General features: G+C 42.3%; 1 protein-coding gene across 3 annotated transcripts in view; it reads left to right on the top strand.

Annotated features, from left to right (window-relative positions):
* Window positions 1-215: 215 nt before the first annotated feature.
* LOC109914322 (fibroblast growth factor receptor 4-like) overlaps window positions 216-6561 on the top strand; it is a 272492-nt gene continuing 266146 nt past the window's right edge. The window contains exons 1-2 of one of the 3 annotated variants that reach the window (XM_048603719.1): window positions 216-1066; window positions 2912-3012. The gene's annotated coding sequence lies outside the window, so the exon portion shown is untranslated. Of the gene's footprint in view, window positions 1067-2911; window positions 3013-3962; window positions 4028-6561 lie in introns of those variants that run through there. The other 2 variants (XM_020513906.2, XM_048603720.1) reach the window with 2 other exon arrangements.

Raw genomic sequence — 6561 nt, 5'->3', positions numbered from 1 at the left:
TTGCAGTGAGGAGCCTGTATTGAAAAGGGTTAATCCTATTCTCCACAGATAAGGACAAACGCTACCTTTTCTGCTTCCAGTGTGTGAAAGGATTTGAGAGCAGAGCTGGGGAGGGGGGTTGGGGAGGAGGAGCCAGGGGACTGAGCCACCTCCCTCTCTTTCAGCTCCCTATTGTTACCTCGGACTGAGTGAGGGAGAAGCTTCCAGCAAACAGTGGGTGTAACGCGAGAGCTGCTAATTGAGATTTCTAATGCTGCTGACCCCTCCAGGGCATAGGCTGTGGCAATAGTGTCTGAGCCAGTGTGCAGAGAGAGAGAGCAGAGGGAACAGGCTCTGACCGCTGTGGGGTCCTGCTGCTAGCTCCTGTCTGGCAATAACATTCCCAGTACCAGGAGAGCACGGCGTTGCGTTGAACAGATAGACTTACAAACTTTTCCCTCGGTGATCTGAGTGTGTAACCAGCCCGCTTCCCGCCTAAGACTTGTTTACTTTGGAGTTTTAACTCAGTGGCACGTTTGTTGCAGCCAGAGGATGAAAGCCGAAGGCTGTAGGGGAGATACCAGCAGGTAACATCGACGCGTGCCTGTGCCAAAGGTTCACAAAGTTGCAGCAAGATTCACCTTGTTACAGTTACATTTCCCAGGACAGCCAGAGGAGTGAACTTTCCTGGGAAGCAAGCAGCTGGCATTGGACAGAAGGAAACGTTCCTGGAAACAGGGATTGAGAGCGATTCCTTGAAGCTAAGCTTAAGACCTTAGTGGTGAATCTGTGCCCATCTTCCTGCCCTCTCCCTGTGTAACGGTGGCACCAGCTTCCCACTGCTGCAGACGACTCCTTTTGGATGTGTTTGACTCAGACTGGCTGGTGTACTTCGCTTGAAGGATCCCTCAAAACGACTTTCTTGTCAGTGTGTCCTGTGGGGAAGGATATCTGGGATTCCCTCAGTCCCTTTCCCGTCACACACACACACACACCTTGATGGACTGAGACGTTGCATGGACCAGTCTGAGGTATTGCTTCGGCAGTTATTAAACTTCCCTCGGATGTGCTAAAGTTTCTCAGAAAGGTAAGTCTCCAGCACTCAGCCAACAGGGTGACCTATATACGCGTGTGTTTGTAAATGTATATGAAACTGCGCAGACAGAAGCTCCTGATCATACCGTGATCAACACCAGAATGGAACAGATTGTGACCGGGCCAACTGTGCTGTGGGGATTTAATTCTCAAGGGTGGACTGACCATATGGAAAATCAAAAGCTTTTCAGAGTGAATGAGTCCAGAGCCTTCTATTTTCATCAGCCCACGTGTCCTTTTTTTTAAAAAAAGAAGCTCTCTCATTTCAAGGAAGTCAGTTTATCCCTAATGTTGTATTTTCTTTGTGTTGAACTATCTGTACGACTGGGCGAAATCTGTTAATATAATGTCACACTTATCTGTTTCTGAGCGCTGGGACAGTATGGAAATTGGCGGGGGGGGCGATCTCAGAAGTCAGCCAGCACCCTCCTCTATTTGTAGCAACATTGTTTTATTAATTACTTCTAATCACCTGAAGATTCAAGATCAAAATAAGAAGTGCTGAGGAACCTCGTTTTCCTTCATTCTGGTTAGTTAATGGTAGTGGAATGTAGTGAGATATGTAGAATCTTGAAGAGATACCACCACAAAAGATTCTAGTTGCTGTCACAGTTTTCAGTGCAATCGCTGTTAACTTTAATCCTGTGGAACATTTTGTAAATCCATGCATGGCGAATTAAGTACGATTACAATTTCCAAACAGAACAAAATTATTCAACCTACTCACATCAGAATTTACTTTCAAGAAATGTGCAATCAGCAGTGAGAATTTATTTGTAAATTTTTTTTACCAGATTTTTCTAATGGATTAACTCTACTACACAATGTTAATTGAAATGAACTTGCCATGGTTCAGTGTAAAATTAATTCCAATCCAGTCCTTTCACAGGAGTGTTCTGATGTGAAACCCAAATGCTAGGCAGGGTTGCTGCTGCATTGGGGCATGTATCAGAAAGATATCGTTCACAGTGCAAAGCTTTCCACGATGGGCACAGCTAGTGCTGTCTAACATTACTAAATAACTGTAATTTTAAAGAATTAATGCTTTGTGGAGACAGTTTCTTGTCTACAGATACTGCCTTTTTTTAAACTGCAAATCTCACTAACACACTTCTTGAATGCATCTGATTACAAAATTACAAAACACAAATTTGCACCTTTCCTCATCACTTGCACTAGTCTTTGTTTGCCATCATACACACAGCCTAACTATCTCCAGCTTGCATGTATGTTTATTGTTCTACCCATTCTCACAGGAGCTCAGAAGGACACAAGTCTCATTCCTTTACAGTCTTAAGATGACTGGCTCTTGTAGTGACGCCAAACCATTCTGTTTTTTGTCAGGATCTGAGCTCTCAGAATGTGTCCTACCCCCATGCCCAGGACCTACTGGTCTCGATTTCTAAAATTCATTGCTTTGGAGTGATAAAGAAATCCCATATAGTCAGAAAGACATCAATGAGATCTGGGCTTCTGGAACTCACTGCAGAGTTATTATAAACCAAAAGGGTCAACCTTGTTCTGACTACTTAAAGAAAACCAGCTTCCTTAGAGGAAATCGATAGTCCCCACCAGAACGGCCAGTGCTCAATGTATGAACAACACTTTTTTCCAATGTTTATTAATTACTGTTCAAAGATGACTCCAGTGAATAGGCAGGAATAGCAGTGTGCTCTTATCAATGTGTACATTAGTGATTGTAATGGGAGGCATTATTCCTGAAGTTAGTTTGCCCTGTTCCTAAATGAAATCACCGCAGTAAGCAGGCAGAGTTATAATGCGCTCATGGCTTTACAATAAAACCTCAAAGCTTATTAAGATATATTGAAATCCACAGTGACCTGTAAACAGAAATTTTACAAGACCGATTGTTCACATCTGAAATACTTCACAAAATTGGCCAATGTGTTGAGTGGACAGATATGGAGATTAGATGAGGTGAGTACTGTGGTAGATTGGTGAATTCCTTCAAATTGTGAGATTTATACAAACTGTTTATCAATGAATTACTACTCCTCACATCAAACCTAGCCCCGAATAATTATACTTAACAGCAAATGAAGAGGCTCCTTCAATTTCTCAGCTCATTAAGGTAATGTGTAAATGGGACATTAGGGCCCGGAATGTCATAGATTTGATTCTTCATTTCTCATAGACGAGTAGATAACATTTAGCTTTAGCATCCCTGGGGTTAAGGGTAGGAGGGTAACTAAAGGGTAACTGGCACGTATAAATCTAGGCTTGAGAATGAATTCGGAAAAAGAAAATAAATTTGCAAAAAAAAAGCTGTATTTGTTTATAGGCTAGCTCATAGCGTCGTCAGTCATAGAGTCATACAGCATGGAAACAGACCCTTCGGTCCAACCAGTCCATGCCAAAAATAATCCCAAACTAAACTAGTCCCACCTGCCTGCTCCTGGCCCATATTCCCCCAAACCTTGCATCATGTTGGAATATAATGGAACTATTATCCTGAACATGGTAACATATCAGTGGCTGTTTTGTTATCAAATGCATTGCAAATATCTTGGAATTATCAAAATTTAAATCTGATTCCACAGAGCAAAATGCTACAGTGAGTTGATGTTTGAAAGTATTGGAAGGTTGTGTTTAATCTCCGTCTTTGACCTACATTGATTTATTCAAAAGCAGGCGGTCATACTGTTTTAGTTTGAATTGCTTGACTATTTGCATATAATGGAGCAATGTAATTTGTATGACAACAGGGAGATACCTAGTTCTAAAAATAATGAATAAGTACTTGTAACACAACAGGTATTTCATCTCGGGTTATTTTCTAAATGAACAATGTGATTGCAGGTTTTAATCCCGAAACAATTTCACACCCATGCTGGAGCAGCATTTGACCAATTGACTGGACAGTATACCTGAAGTTGATGGTTTACGTATGGGTGCATGTGGGGCTAAAACAGAAGTGATACAAATAAGAGAGGTATTTTGTTCATTCTAATTTATTCACACACGAGAAATCCCCTCATTGCAGCATCCAGTTTTTTTCCCAAATTGACTCCAGGTTTTGCCTCCATTCTCTTTTTAGATGTTTAGACCATGTTAATCATTTATTCTGTGAGAAGGATTTCTCGGAATCAGCCTAGAGCTTTCACTAATCTGAAGCTGAATCCCAATTTGGGTTATTTTAACTAGGATCACTTTGTTTGGAGCAGGCATATTATTCCTCCCTCCTCCATGAATACTTGTAGGAAATGTTAATTCCGACTATTTACCAGTATGTGCACATTCTCATGGTATAAATTGCGTTGTTAATCTAGGTTTAGACCAATGTCTTCATCATGTATGAGACTGAATTCTGTCTATTTTGCTCCTTTTGCACGGGCACTTTTTCAGCTCCCTTACGTGTTGCTGTCTTCAGGAGTTCTTCAGTGGCCCACAGCCAATTAAACAGCAATGCCATCCTTAAGGAGAGACAGTGGCATTGGGCTAATGTCACTGGACTTGTAATCCTGGTACAGAAGCAAATGCTGTAGGAACAATAACTCAAAGCTCAACGCGGCAGCTGGTGAAATTAAAATTCAATCCATTAAGAAATCTGGAAGTGTAATATATTCTCAGCTATCATTGTTTGTTGTAAAATTCCACTTGGTTCCATAAAGCCCTTTGGAGAAGAAAATTGACCATCCTTGGCCAGGTTTGGCCAAATGAGACTCTAGATCCAAAGAAATATGGATGACTCTTAAAAGGTCTCAACAGCTCACCCTGCAATGCCAGTAAGCCTTGAATGAATACAAAATCTTACGGGACAAGTACACAGCTTGCACAGTGGCAGGAATCCGACTGGGACTTAATTGTGCGAGGGTAGAGGGACGCTGGCATCTGCTCTCCATGCCACTGTCATAGTAACACAAGGCAGGAACAGGCCAATACTACCACGGCCAAGAGCACTCCAGTTGAGGGGTTTTCCTCCCAACTGGTTACTGTGAAACCTAGAGGTTTAGTCAGCACCTCAATTTTGACTTGCCCTCACACACAATCTCTCTGTCTCAGCAGCACCCACCCCTCTTATTGTTTCTGCTGACCTTCCCACTGGAGCCCATGCATCCATGACCTGTCCACCTTCCTTAATTGGACAGGGACATGGAGGCAGCCTGTAAATTAGCCACCTCCTGTATTTTTGTGACTTGGGCCGTACCTCTGACCTGTGTGGGATTGTGAATACCCATGTGTTCGCGATGCCTGAAAACTTTAGAGAAGATCAGATTCTGCCCAGAGTGCCAGTCTGCTTCTATCTGGCTAAGTCAATAGTCTGCTAACATTGCTAACATAACTGCCTTTCTCACTGTGCAGGAGACTGCAGTCTACCGTGTTCAATCTGTCTGTCTGTCTGAGTTTGCCTGCGTGCCAACCTGATATTTTACCTGCTATCTGTGCAAGCCTAGGTTGGGCTATGCTGTTCACTCCATGCACACATTTGAGCTGGACCACTTTCTGGTTCTACCAGTTGGGGCCTATGATATTTAAACGGGATGGGAAGGGGAACATTGTACAAGGGAAGTTACATATCCCCACGATGTTTGTACGAGGTACAAACTCTTCAAGATCAAGGTGTCCTGATTCAAATGATTGATGACTGAATTTCCTACGTGGAGCATCTCTTTCACATTTTCTTTTACGTACTTCCTAATGATTTTCTCCTGACCTGGATTGAAGCTGTTACCTTCTAGCACAAGTATTTCTAGTAACTCATTTTAATTTCAAAAATATTCATTAAAAAATCTTTATGTACATAGTCACTAAAGCAGTTTGGTTTTGTACAGTCTTTGCATATGAAGAAACTGACAAGCATTGGAGTTTGACTTTCCCGACAGTTCCATAAAACCCAAAGGGATTTCTTACTTATGCAAGACACTATTTACTTATATTTGAGATACCTGACAGGCCCTCATTGTACTTTGGCCAAAGGACCTTAGATGGTGGTCTTTTCCCAAAGTGCCTTCACAGCACCTGTCGTAGTAACTTATTCAGGTGATTATTAATCATTTCTCGCCTCAATGTTAGCAACAGCAATCAATGCAACTGTGAAAGCCTTTGTGGTCCACACACCCAAGACTTCACCTGACATTAGTCCAAATATTGGTCCAAGCCTTCCCTGTTTCATTCAGCCATTTGGGATGAAATCATCACAGCCACTGAATGTGGGAATTGATGATAAAATTGTGAAATCATGTGAGATCGGCAGTCCGGACGTTATCAATGTGGAGAACAAAATGTGCCATTCTCCAACTAAGCCTTGTCCAGTGACACAAAGTTCTCACTAGTGAGTGGTGAGAGGCTTATTTGCTGCATTAGCATGTCACTATCAGTTAATCTGACTTCATTTCTATGCAGAGATAGTAGGAACTGCAGATGCTGGAGAATCTGAGATAACCAGGTGTAGAGCTGGATGAACACAGCAGGCCAAGCAGCATCAGAGGAGCAGGAAGGCTGACGTTTCGGGTCTAGACCCTTCTC

This window comes from Rhincodon typus, chromosome 12 (assembly GCF_021869965.1).
Source record: "Rhincodon typus isolate 14 chromosome 12, sRhiTyp1.1, whole genome shotgun sequence".
NCBI classification, from domain to species: Eukaryota; Metazoa; Chordata; class Chondrichthyes; order Orectolobiformes; family Rhincodontidae; genus Rhincodon; species Rhincodon typus.
Note: the sequence above shows the minus strand (reverse complement) of the source record. Positions and strands in the feature narration are given on the sequence as shown.